Source organism: Eulemur rufifrons, chromosome 3 (genome assembly GCF_041146395.1).
Source record: "Eulemur rufifrons isolate Redbay chromosome 3, OSU_ERuf_1, whole genome shotgun sequence".
Taxonomy (NCBI): Eukaryota; Metazoa; Chordata; class Mammalia; order Primates; family Lemuridae; genus Eulemur; species Eulemur rufifrons.
In genome coordinates, this window is record NC_090985.1 from 90,422,603 (window position 1) to 90,437,120 (window position 14,518).

The following is a 14,518-nucleotide window of genomic DNA, read 5'->3' on the forward strand; positions in this document are numbered from 1 at the left end:
CCATTCTAAAGCCTGGCCGCTAATTTAGATATTTTTTTCCCTTCGTATCATTCCCAGAATCATTATAACTTAAAAGTCTCTAACTTTGCCTTTTATAATGGAAAATTTCTTTTCTTTTGAAATCATTTTAGTCTTACAGAAAAATTGCAAATATCGTCCAAAGAATTCCCATATACCCTTCACGCACATTCAAATGTTAAAATTTTACACATTTGCATTATTATTTTCTCTTTCTCTACTCTGTGTGTGTGCATGTATACACACACATACTCATATATACATACTCTTTTTTTAACCACTTGAGATTAAATTGCAGATGTGTCACCTTTTACCCCTAAATACTTGTATTAATATATTTCCTAAAAACAAGGACATTCTCTTACATAATACTGCATAATTATCAATATCAACAAACCTTATTAAAATTTTACAAATTGTGTCGATATTGTCCTGTGCAGCAAATGGAAAACATGTTTTCAGGTCCAGGATCCAATCCAGAATCACAAGTTGCATTTAATCATCACGTCTCCTTAGTCACCCTTAATCTGTCTTTGTCTTTTATGACCTTGACATTTGTGGAGACTATAAGCTAGTTATTTTGTGAAAACTTTTTTTAATTCTAAATCTTCAACTGATTCCAAAGGCATGCCTTTTTTTTTTTTTTTTAAAGGTGGAAAGATATATATATATATAGAATTAGTCAGTTGGACTCCGTTTAGATGAACCCAATTCGGTTGGCAACATCCAAAGCATCATAACTGGGAGCCAGTCGACCATATGCCTTCTTTCCATCAGGCCTGATCAGGGTGTTGACCTTGGCCACATCAATGTCACAGAGCTTCTTCACAGCCTGTTTGATCTGGTGCTTGTTGGCTTTGACATCCACAATGAACACAAGTGTGTTGTTTTCTGTCTTCTCCATGGCAGACTCAGTGGTCAGGGAGAACTTGATAATGGCATAGTGGTCAAGCTTGGTTCCCCTGGGGGCTCTTCCAAGGATATTTGGGCTGTCTCCGGAACTGCAGTGTCTGTGGCCACCAGAAGGTGGGTGATGTACGGATCTTCTTTTCTTTTGTGGCTGTGGATGCATTTTAGCACTGCCTTCTTGGCCTTCAACATCTTTGCTTTGGCTTCGGCTTTGAGAGGGGCAGGAGTTTCCTTCTTCGCCTTCGGTGCCATCTTGCGAAAAGGGCCAAAGGCATGCCTTTTAACTTACAGTTGGGCTCTGCTTATCTTAATTTTTCCATGTCTCACCTGCAGACATTTACCTTCAACTTGTTATTAAAGAACTCAAACCTACAAGGACAGAAACAGAGGAATGGAATTGACCTGCAAAGCCCCTGTACTGGGCAGTTGTTAAATATCTCATCTATTAGCACATCTTCTGTAACATAATTATCATTATTATTATTACTCCCGTTTTGCAAATGAGGAAATGGATGCTTAGAGATTGTGACCTTCCTAAAGCCACACAGTTGGTGATAGGACATTTTGTAGTCCAAAACCCACTTCACCACACTCCTGAAAGGACCCTTAAAAATCTACATTGGCCCTCCCCAACACTTGGCTCTAGACAGACCTTGGCTTCTGCAGGCTCTTCTCAGCTTCCATGGAGCTTACTAATTTGCTACCTTTCTTCAACACTGGACTGTGAGTTAGCTCCTGAAGAGGAAGGACCATAAATTATTAACTTTGTAGCTCCTGTGCCTGGAACTGAAACCTCATGTCTTCAATAAAGGCATTTGAGTACATGAAGCCTAAGGAATAAGAAATACTTCTTATGCATTCCTATTCACATGGTCCATATGATAACCTCTGTCTGAGCCCTGGAGCTGTCCTGATGCCTAGTGCAGAGTGTGGGCTGCAGCATCACCTATGGCACAGGCCCCTATTCTTCCTGTCTAACTGAAATTTTGTACTCTTCAACCAATAAATCCCCTTTCCCTCTCTCACTCCTCCCCACTCCTCACCTCTGGTAGCCACCATTCTAATCTCAACTTTTATGAGTTTGACTTCTTTTAGGTTCCATAGGTGAGATCATGCAGTATTTGTTTTTCTTTGCCTGGATTATTTCACTTAGCGTAATGTCCTTCAGGTTCATCTGTGTTGTTGCAAATGACAGAATTTCCTTCTTTTAAAAGGCTGAATAGTACTCCATTGTGTGTGTATACCGCATTTTGTTTATTCGTCCAGTGATGCGCACTTAGGTCAATGCCATATCTTGGCTATTGTGAATAATGCTGCAATTAACATGGGAATGCAGATATCTCTTTAACATATTGATTTCAATTCTTTTGGATATATGCCCAGAAATGGAATTTCTGGATCAAATGATAGTTCTATTTTTAGTTAGGAACCTCATCATTTTCCATAGTGGTTGTACAAATTTACATTCCCACCAACAGTGTGCAAAGATTCACTTTTTTCTAAATCCTTACCAACAGCAGAAATAAATCCATGCATTTATAGTCAGTTGATTTTTGACCAAGGTGCCAAGAACACCCAATGGGGAAAAGACAGTCTCTTCAATAAATGATATTGGGAAAACTGGATATCCACATTCAGAAGAATGAAATTGGATCTTTATGTCATACCATATATAAAAATCATCTCAAAATGTAGTAAAGACTTAAATAGAAGATCTGAAACTACAAAACTACTAGAAGAAAACACAGGGGAAAAGCTTCCTGACATTGTTCTGGGCAATAATTTTTTGGATAGGATGCCAAAAGTGCAGGCAACAAAAGAAAATATAGACAAATGGGATTGAATAAAACTAAAAAGCTTCTACATAGCAAAGAAAACAATTAACGAAGTGAAGCGATAACCCACAAATTGGAAGAAAATATTTGGAAAGGGTTGCAAAGAAAATATTTGATAAGGGTTTATATCCAAAATATATAAGGACCTCAAACAACTCAATAACAAGAAAACAAATAACTGGATTGAAAAATGACCAAAGGACCCTAACAGACATTTCTCAAGAGACAACTTAGAAAATGCTAAAAGTCTCATGAAAAAAATGCTCAATATCCCTAATCATTAGAGAAATGTAAGTTAGAACCACAAAGAGATGTCACTTCACACCTGTTTAGAATGGAAGACATGCTCTTTTTATTCTCTTCTGATCTCACTGCTGCTTCTTAGTCTTCTTAGTTGGTTAATCGAGCAGTAAATTTCATCTGATTTTAGGTGGTTGGATCATATTGCAGTGGTAGTTTTTAAAACATCTTTAAAATTATCCCTGAAAATCAAATAGACAAACCAGAATAGTGGAAGCAAAAAATATCCATTAAAAATATCCATCAAATATCCATCAAAAAACCTGGATGACAGAAAATCTTTACAAATCACAGAATTCAGGCATACCATTAAGACTCCTTCTAGCAATAGGACTGGTGAGGAATTAGCAGTTGTATGATGAAAGTGGTAGAAAAATGAAAAACTAAAAAATTCAAATATCAGGCCGGGCGCGGTGGCTCACGCCTGTAATCCTAGCACTCTGGGAGGCCGAGGCGGGTGGATCGCTCGAGGTCAGGAGTTCGAGACCAGCCTGAGCAAGAGCGAGACCCCGTCTCTACTAAAAATAGAAAGAAATTATCTGGCCAACTAAAATATATATAGAAAAAATTAGCCGGGCATGGTGGTGCATGCCTGTAGTCCCAGCTACTCGGGAGGCTGAGGCAGTTGGATCACTTGAGCCCAGGAGTTTGAGGTTGCTGTGAGCTAGGCTGACGCCACGGCACTCACTCTAGCCCGGGCAACAGAATGAGACTCTGTCTCAAAAAAAAGAAAAAAAAAAAAAACCCCAAATATCACCAAAAAAGCACTGTCCCTAAACCTGAAGGAGCCACCACAGCTGGGATCTGAGTAAATGGATATGAGAACAATTAGTGAACAGAAGTCCTCACATGGTCCTGAGTTTCGAGAGAGCACAGAAAACTGTACACAGATTTGGGAGAATACAGAAACCTATGGAGGTTTAAGCCCTGAAATTCTCAGAAATATCCAGCAAATAATCTCTATAAGTTCACAGCATCACCCTGAAGAAGACCATATAGAACCAAAAACCACATTGGAACAGGCAGGAGCCCAGGGCCAAGGAAAAGGGAAGGTTAAGGGAGGTGAGCTCAGGGGGCAGATCCCAGAAGGTGCTATCAAAGCTTGGGTGTGAACAGGGCTGGAGGCAGAAAACCTTCCTGAACCACTTTCTATTCTTCCATTTTTATTTTTAAAAAATTCTACCATTTTGTTGGAGAAATTGTAGCAGTTGTCCTGTAGAATGTCCCCTGTTCTGACTTTGCCTGTTTACTTCTTTGTAGTGTCACTTTACTTTTCCTCTGCCACCTACATTTCCTGTAAACCGGAAATTAGCTCTGCATATTTGGTCAAAGTAGGCCCGATACAGAAACACTGTATGTCAGTGCTGGAGGAGCATGGCATCCTAATATCAGGTTTCCCACTTTGCATGGCGGGAAAACTGACCAGTAGGTCCAGGGGTGACAGCCAGATTCCTCCACTTTAAAGACCTTGTCTTAGTCCATTTGTGCTGCTATAACAAAATACTACAGACTGGGTAATTTATAAAGAGCAGAAATTTATTTCTTACTGTTTTGGAGGCTGGAAAGTCTAAGATCAAGGTCCTGGCAGATCCGGTGTCTGGTGAAGGATGTATTGCTGCATCACAGGGCAGAAGAGTGGAAGCAAAAAGGGCTGGACACTGTGGCTTCTATGATCCCATTCATGAGGGAGGAGGCCTCATCACCTCCTAAAAGCCCTACCTCTCTACCTCTTAATACTATCACATTGGTCATTAATTTTTTTTTTTTTTTTTTTTTTTTTTTTTTTTGAGACAGAGTGTCGCTTTGTTTCCCTGGCTAGAGTGAGTGCCGTGGCGTCAGCCTAGCTCACAGCAACCTCAAACTCCTGGGCTTAAGTGATCCTACTGCCTCAGCCTCCCGAGTACCTGGGACTACAGGCATGCGCCACCATGCCCGGCTAATTTTTTCTATATATATATATTTTAGTTGGCCGGTCATTAATTTTTAATACATGAATTTTGGGGGACATTCACACCATAGCATACCTCCATGAACAAACTCATCTTACTGGTGACCACGTGACCACAGAATCCAGTCACTTCTAAACTCAGTTGCTCCCATGGCTGTAGTGGAAGCCACCACCCTCTCCTACTTGGCTTATTGCCACAGTCTCCCCACCTGTTGCCCATTTCTGCTCTTGCTCCCCGATAATCTCTTCTTAATAAAGGGATCAGAAGATCCTTTAAAAATCGTGGTCCCATCATATTACTCCTCTGCTCTGAACTCTCCAGTTGATGCCCAACTCACTCAGAGTAGTCCACAAGCCATGGAATGCTGGAAAAGGCAAAGGAACAGATTTTCCTCCAGAGCCTCTGGAGGGAGTATAGACCTGCTGACATCTTGATTTTGGCCTAGTGCACTGGCCTCTGAGGCCTCAGGAACCTGGCCCTTGCCATCCCTTCCACCTCACCTCCACCCACCCTGCCTCTCCTCACTCCCTGGCAGTGCCGTGGCCTCCTCTCCCACCCTCCAAGCCTCCCACCTTCCCATCTTCACTCCAATGTCACTTTCTCAACGAAGCCTTTCCTGGTCGTGCTATGTGCAATCATAGCTCTTGTCTCGGCACTGAAGCTCTTTCTTCTGCTTTATTTGTCTTCACTGCACATAAAACTATCTGAAGGAATTTTATTTACTTGTCCATGTAATTATTTTCTGCCTCCTTACCTAGAATGTAATTTACATAAAGACCAGGACTTTATCTTGTCTTCCGTCACTGCCTGCATGTAGACTTAGGTAACTGATGAAGAGCTGTACATTTAATGCCAGAGAATCTCCTGACCTGGCTGAACAAAAGTGTACAAATAAGTTCCTGGATGCTGTATTTGGGGGTGAATTACAGTGTATGTAATGGAAATTTTGACCACATTTAGCTTTTGCTTCATGCACTCATTTCACAACTTAGCCCCCTTTAGAGGGTTTTACCCTGTTATAGAAGATGTTGTCCACCCAGCCTCTTGTATAAAATAAGTGACAAGAACCTGGAGACCCAAGGTGTTTTTTTTTTTTTTTTTTTAAGAGACAGGGGTCTTGCTTTTGCTCAGGCTGGTCTTGAACTTCTGGTCTCAAGTGATCCTCCTGCTTGGGCCTCCCAAAATGCTGGGATTATAGGCATGAGCCATTGCGCCTGGCTGAGACTCAAGATCTTTAAAGTCTCTGACCAAAATCAGTAAGTAAGTGCTGATGTTAATGGCCCCAAACATTAAATATACAGAAAAAAAGTACTGGGCTTATAGTCTCAATTTTAATAGTTCAACCCAAATATATTAGACTTTCTTGCTTTCAACTCAAACCCCATGTCAACCCAGTACCATACACAGAAAAACCCCATAAATCTGATTCCAAAAAGTAATATAAGTCTTTAGTTAATGTTTTTATTTTATTTTTTAAGACGTTATAGAGAAGGGGGCTATTGCATTATCAAGAACACACTAAAATTTCCTAACACACATTTTGGGTATTGTTCCATTTTCTCTTCCTCCTCCTCTTCCTCATTTTTTTTTTTTTTTTTTTTAAAGAAAAGAGCTTATTTATGTGGTAAGTTTAAAATTAATAAAATCTATAATTAAACAGTTTACATGTATTATCTCTACTTCTCCCATGATAGAGCAAAGTAGGAACAAATGAAAGCATGTAAATCCCCAATGTTAAGTGAATTACCCAGAATGATGTAATTTGCAGCTGGTGAGGCCAGAACCCTGACCCATGGCTGTAGGACTAAAAACCCAAGCTCTTCCTAGCCCATTACAGTGCACTGCTACCAAGGGGACCCTCAGGCGAGTCATAAGCTCCAAATACTCTTCGTTTTGCTTTTCATTTTTTAATTAAAAAAAAAAAACCCACAGAATTTGGTTTTGCTGTTTACCTTTCCATTCTTATCCACTGCTATGGTTTAAAAATCCAAAAAAATTCTAGTTTTGTTTTTTTCAGAAGTTAATCCAAATAAGTTCCTATTATCACCTGCCTGTCCTCATTATCCCTTTCCATCCACCAATTTGCAAATTTTATTTGGAGCTTAGTTTCTAGAAATGTGCCATAAACAAATGTTTGGGTTTTTTTTTTCCCAAGGAGCAAATTTTTTTTTCTTAATATTTCTTTCAACAAATAAGTCTGTTGCCTACCCAGCTGGTCTGCATAAGAGAGCTTCTAGCAATTGTAGATCACTTTTATGTTTAATGAGGGTATTTATAATACAGGTCAACTTGGATGTCATGTTAAATAGAAGGTGTGGAGCGGTGGTTCTCAGACTTAGGAGTGCTTCAGAATCACTTGGAGGGCTTGCTAAACACAAACTTGGGTGCACCCACAAGTTTCTGATTCGTAGGTCTGGGTAAGGCCTGAGAATTTGCATTTCTAACAAGTTCCCAAGTGATGCTAATGCTATTGATTTATGGTACCACTCTTTTGGACACTCTTCGAATTATTCTAATCTTTAAAACAATCTTTTTTTGGCTTTATTGAAGTACAATTGTTGAATAGAAATTGTATATATTTAAGGTGAACAGCTGGATGTCTTGATATATGCATACATTGTGAAGTGAGTGTTCACCCTTCTTAAAGTTCCTTATGTTACTCCAATCTCCTTTCCTTTCTGCCTCTGCGGACTCTCAACCTACCTTTGCTTCTTCCTCCTTGTCTTTCCCACTTCCGCAGGCTTCTTTCTACCATATATCTCCATGACTTTTCTAATATAGGTCAATTTAGATTATCTCCATCTTTAGTTCAGCCACCACCCTAGTCCCACAGGCAGCACAACAGAGGCTGAGCAGATGTGTGAGCAAAGGTCCTCCATTCCTTCCTGGGCACGGGCTGCAGCCTTCATCCCAGTACTCCGTCTGTGCCCAGCTGAGAATTCTCACTCCTCTGCTGTCTTGCTTCTTAACCTTGTTTAATTCTCCTAGTGCTTGCCCTGCCGCCATTTTGAATAACTTTTGAAAAGTACAGAGGACAAAGATCTGATATATCCACTTCACACCAGTAAGCATTCAACAGGATATGCCTCTGCCACGCCCATCTAATTGTGGCTTATTTGTTTAATATTAAAATACTTTCAGATATACATAAGCCATCTGCTTTTCCTCCAGATTCACTGAGCCCTGATGCATTAAGCATCTGTAAAGCGATTTCATTTTATGTCATTAAAGATGGGAATGTGCAAATGTAAATACCAATTGGAAAGCTTGAGTAGTTTTTCACATTTTTCAATCATGCTGTTTGCTGTATTTCTATTCTAGATTGGTCTACTTGAGGTACAATTTCACAGTATCATCAAAGTCCTACTCCAATATTTAGATCCCAAATGACAAAATTAATGGCTTTAGTTAACAACCCAATGATGTAGGCTTAATTTTATGGTTCACCTATTTTTGCTATTTACTTTCCTGAGCTTGTGCCAAGCTGAAAAAACTGTAAGAGAGCAGAGTCCAATTGCCCATGAAAGCAAATGCCGCCTTCCTTGCAAAAGGAAAGTCTAGATTCTCCTACGATGGCACCTGAAAGGGCTCTCCATACGGGATGGAGGAAATGGGGACTACACAGCTCCTATGCTTCTGCTAGGTAATGCTTTAGGGAAACCGGCTTCCAGGAGATGCTCCTTCCCTGGAATGTTCCAGCTCAAAGGAGGAGCTGAGACCCTTCTCTCAGTAGCCTATGGCACAGCTGGTTTAAGACCGGAGCATTTAATTAATTATCAACTTCAATTTTCCTGGATATATTATATCAGGAATACCTAAAAATTCTCCTTCCTTAGTCTGTGGCCCCCAGCTACCCTGTCCTTGTTCCCAGAGATGACCAGTGTAACTGAGTTCTTCTACATCTTTCCTGAGAAATTTCTAAACTTAGACAAATAATTATATGATCTCTTTCCGCCTTTTTTATGAACAGACTGTGTCTGGTTCTGCAGGAACGTGGCCGCACAGCAGGAGGTGATTGGCGGGCAGGCGAGGGAAGCTCCATCTGTATTTACAGCAGCTTCCCGTCAATTGTGTCACCACCCAAGCTCCACCTCCTGTCCGATCAGCGGTGGCATTAGATTCTGTATTATGGCCAGTTGTATAATTATGTCATTATATATTACAATGTAATAACAATAGAAATAAAGTGCACAATAAATGCTATGCCCTTGAATCATCCCCAAACAATGTCCCCCCACCCCCAACCCCGGTCCATGGAAAAATTGTCTTCCATGAAACTTGTTGCTGGTGCCAAAAATGTTGGTGACCGCTGCTCTAGCACACAGATTTCTTCATTCTTTTTTGATGATCACATAATGGCCACTGGCATGGCAGTACCATAATTTATTTGGGCAGTTTCCCAATAATAGGTGTTGGGTTGTTTCTAATCTTTTCTTACTACCAAAATGCTTCAGTGAAAACAATGAATAATTTTTTTATACATGTGTGGGTATATCTGTAGGACAACTTTCTAAACATTGCTGGGTCAAAAGGTATGTGCATTTTTAATGTTAACTCATAGTGCCAAGTTTATACTGTTAATATTTCGGTTTATAATCTCTCCCCAGAAGTAATGAATGCACTTAAATAAGAGGTTACAAAAGGCTCTGCAGTCATGTAAGGACATCCACCAGCGACCTGAAGTTAGATGGTTCATGAGCTATGGCTTACTCTTCCGTAGTTTGTGATCTGTTAGAGGAATGCTTTTTTCCTAGCTCTGAACTTGCTTTTACAAAGCAGAAACAATTTCAATGATGTAGGGTAGTTGTTTTTTTACCCCTTACCTACCTCACACCCTTCTACCTACCTAACATTAGGATGCCTTAAGTAATGCTCAAGGAATAGAAAGCTACTGAGTCCATTAGCATACTATTTTTCCCAGCTCCATCCTCCCAACTCCAGCATCTGGCCCTACCAGAACTGATGTCAGAGGCTGAGCACTAGGAGTGAGTGGTTAGCAAAAATATCGAGGAGACCAAGGAGCCATAAAAAGGTGGAAAAGAGGCCGGGTGCGGTGGCTCATGCCTGTAATCCTAGCACTCTGGGAGGCCCAGGTGGGAGGATCACTTGAGCTCAGGAGTTCAAGACCAGCCTGAGCAAGAGCGAGACTTTGTCTCTACTAAAAATAGAAAAATTAGCTGGGTGTTGTGGCATGCGCCTGTAGTCCCAGCTACTCGGGACTCTGAGGCAGGAAAATCGCTTGAGCCCAGGAGTTTGAAGTTGTTGTGAGTTAGGCTGATGCCATGGCACTCTAGCTCAGGCAACAGAGCAACACCCTGTCTCAAAAAAAAAAAAAAAAAAAGAAAGAAAAAAAAAGTGGAAAAGAAAGCAAGAAAAGGGGTAAGAGATTTCTCCATTGCTAGGAGAGGAGAGGCTACGTGGTCCCCCTGGAGAATGCTGTAGGTGGCCTTATTTACTCTCCTGGTTGACTGTGGTTTTTGTAGGATGTGAAGAATGATTCAGATTAAGACAGTCCTGTTATTCTGGGAACTTAAAGTTTGGGGACATTTTCTTTCGCCCCCAATCCTCTAATTTTCTTAAATATTGGTAAAATCCCAATACATCAAGTGTTATACATATTACAATGAAAAAATACTAAACAAAACTATTTGTAATAAAAGATTATGTGGCAATGTTTGCTATGTGTTCATCATATTCTACTTCCTTTTCTTCTTGGGCCAGAAGTAGATTCTGTTTTTCTGCTTTCCTTGCTATTTGGTGGGGTCCTGTGACTATGCTCTGGTCTAAGGAATGCAAGCAGAAGTGATGGGTACCACTTCCTGGCCTGGCCTCTAACAAAATCCCCAGGCAGTCACTCCTAATTGCTTTCTTTCTTTCTTTCTTTTTTTGTATGCCTGGAGGCAGAAAACTGCAAGGTCCTAGGTGATGACAAAGGCAGAATACAGAATGAGACTGGGTCCCTGACTTCTGCTTGGAGGGGAGCTACTCAGGAAAGCTTAAGTTTTATGTCCTCATTAACTGCATGTTAGTTCTTTCCTTGGATTGGCTTCTGCTGACAGGTTGCTATAACATCCAGGTGCTCACATGCCTCTGGGTAAGAAGGCATAAAGGCAGATATAGGATTCAACTTCACTATACAGCTTTCCCCCCAAAATCCTACCTTTAATTAGCAAAGGGGTCAGGTAATTTTTTTTGAAACCTGTTGAAATAAAAACCAAACAGATGTTTACTCTGAATGCTGGAATATACTTCAGAGCGAATTAAACTCTGTACTGGGGGCCGCTAGCCTCTGGACCCCAAGGGCCACAGGTGAAGCGTGTGATGACTATGTGAACAGCTTGACCTATGGCATGGGAAGGGATGAGCAGAAAAGGGGGGGTTGAACGGGGTGGAATGAGTAAGGGAAGACTAACGCTCATAGGTGGCATCAATATGTCAGGGCCAGTGTTTTATCTGCTTTCCACGTAGTGTCTCACTCAGCAATCAAATGGGACAGATGCCAGCCTCCCTTTATAGACAAGGACACTCAGGCTCTGCGACACTTCACTGACTCAAAATATGAAAAGAGTGAGTGGTGGACAAAAATAAGGTGGAGAGGAACATCTCCAAGAGTGCAGAAAGATTAGAAGGAGGAAGGAAAGTTGGAGAAGAAAAGAGAAGATAAGGGAGGGGAGAGGGGAACAGCGGTGGGGACGGAACGTGGCTCTAAGTGGCACCTTAACGCTGGCTATTGACCCCTCCGTCCTCGGAAGATGTTTGTTCTGTACAATGCAACCCAAAGAAATTGCTTTAGATGGTTTTTATGCCCCAGGACACTTTGTCCCTTAAAGACTCGTTCAATTAAAGAGCTCTAAAAGGATTGCATTAACTGGAGATACCCAGTCTTTTATTTCTCATCATCTCCCAAAATGACAAGGACAGACTCAAGCACCATTAGTGCTGATATTTCAGCTCGTGTAAGTCTTCATTAGAGCCCTTTAATGTAACCATTTAAGGAGACATCAGCTTTTGGGAAAAACACTCTTTGAAAGCAAACTTAATGAAGTCCATTTCTACATAATCTGGGAGCAGAAATGTCTTTTGTGATTGAATTTCCAATTCCAACATATCGACTAGTGTCAGATTATTATGTGTCACAGTGAGCTGAACCAGCACATACTTTGCTCTGCCTTGGTATCTGGGTATTCTCAAAGGATTAAGACGGCAAAAGCAGGGAGGGATGACATTAAATTTAATTTCTGCTTAAGTAGAAGAAAAGTGCAGTACCCTTGTTCTTTGCCAATAAGTCTGATTTTCAAAGATACATGCAATTCCTAGTATTTGCTGGTGTTTGTTCCCCACAGAGGTGGCACTGAGGTGATTAGGCTTCCCCACTGCTGCTTAAGACCTGACACACTCCAGTGGTTTCCTATTGAACAGAACCTCAACTTTTTGCCTTGACCTACAAGGCTTTGAATGATCTGGCTAATTCCTACCTTCCACACGTCCACCCTCTTCTCCAACCTCTCTCCTGAACTCCCTGTACCCCACCAGGGAGGGCTCCTTTCAGTCCCCTGAATGTGTCCACCTCTTTCCCATCTCATGGCCTTCGTGCTTGTTCCTCTCTCAGATTGAAAGGCATCTCCTGAGGTTCTTTGCATCACTGACTCCTCCCTCAGGCCTCAGCCCGGATGCCACTTCTTCAGAGAGGTGTTATCCGGCCACTCTAGGGAAGGTAGGGCCCCATGATCCCACATCCATTTCCTCTCTTTCACATCCTTCTTTACATCTTTTAAAAAAATTCTTTCTGGTGCTGAGTTCTGTTAATTTTTCATGGCACTTATCATAATATGAATTTATTTTAATGCATTTACTGGTTTGCTCCAAGTTTACACTGAGAAAAGAGAAGATCTAGCTGGTCCCTTGATGTGTACTGAGAACTCTTTGAATAAATAAATTGTATCTGCTTGGCTCAAAGTGAGCCCCAGAGCCCAATGCAGTTCCTGGCACATTATAGAGGTTCGATAACTACTTGTTGAAAGATTGAATAAATAAAACTGCAGGTGAGAGGCTGGATGTGCTGGCTCACACCTGTAATCCCAGCACTTTGGGAGGTCGAGGTGGGAGGATCACTTGAGCCCAGGATTTCAAAACCATCCTGGGCAACATAGAAAGATCCCATCTGTACAAAAAAATTAAAAAAATAATTAGCAGGGCATGGTGGTGCATGCTCATAGTCCCAGCTACTCAGGAGGTGGAAGTGGGAGGATCACTTGAGCCCAAGAGTTCAAGGCTGCAGTGAGCTATGATGATGCCATTGCACTCCAGCCTAGGAAACAGAACAAGACTCAAAAAACCCCCAAAACCAAAAACACTGCAAATAAGATCATTGCTCTTTGTGAACTTGGCGGATCTTAGAGGAAGAGAGAGGTGCCACAAGACTGAAAATTGGCAATCCACATGAAAATTTTCAAAAAGTGGATGTAAGTAGATCTCACAAATCATAAATTGGCAAATTCAGTGGAAAGTCCAGGTGAGATGTCATGGTATAATTTATAACATCTTATAAAAACCAGTGATGATCTTTATGAAACAATATGAATTCTTAAAGAACATCTCAGATCAGAAAAACTTTATTTTCTTTTTCATAAAATGAATACGTTAGACTTCACCAGAGAGGCTAGGAAATCGTGGAATCTGGGGTTTAGAATGGCAGCCTATCTAAGGTAGTGCATTATCCCAATTCCAAGGAAGCATTTGGGGCCTGACTGATGTGAAAAATGTGATGATTTGGCAATAACCACTTACTAACTCTTGCCTTATTCAATAATTTGTAGCTTCTAGACAAAAACATGTTTGCACACCTGCAGAACACATGAGTCTGAGAAGAATAATCAATAAGTTGGTTTTTAAAAAATCAAATTAAAAATGACATCATCAGATTGAAATGCTTGGCTGAACCTAACAAACTTAAGTTTAATAAGAGTCAATATAAGTGCCTGAAATAGAGTTAAATAAACCCATTAAACAGGTGTAGGATGGGGAGTTTTTACTAAACAGTGGCGTTTGGTGGGGGTAAACATGGTGCTATGGGTGTTAACCTTATGGCCCTACGTTACAGAGGACTTAATGGGAATGAACAGGGTGGTACAATTGCCATAAAAGCTAATGTGATTCCTGTTTACAAAGCACTCAGGGAGCTCATGATGTCGTAGGTGTAGTCAGGGTTCAGTGTGTAGTAATGCAAGTCACGCTAAAGTCCCTAGAGTATAGACAGACCAATTCTGCCTAGTAGAATCATCATAATAAATGCTTAATAATTATATATTGAGTGATTTTTTTTAATGGGACACAATTGGACTTGAGCCTTGAAGAATGAGAAAACATATCGAGCATTAAAGATGATGTGCACATTATATTAATATGTAAAGAGCTCCCAAATCATACAAGGATGAAAGAGCAGGGGCAATGTTTGAACAAGAGCAAGAAAGGGACATCCAGGGTGTGAAAGTGGGAGTAGAGAGAGAC

At 40.9% G+C, this 14,518-nt stretch overlaps 1 pseudogene; it reads right to left on the reverse strand.

The window, feature by feature from the left end:
- Positions 1-715: 715 nt before the first annotated feature.
- LOC138381859 (large ribosomal subunit protein uL23 pseudogene) lies at positions 716-1,179 on the reverse strand (annotated as a pseudogene).
- Positions 1,180-14,518: the final 13,339 nt, after the last annotated feature.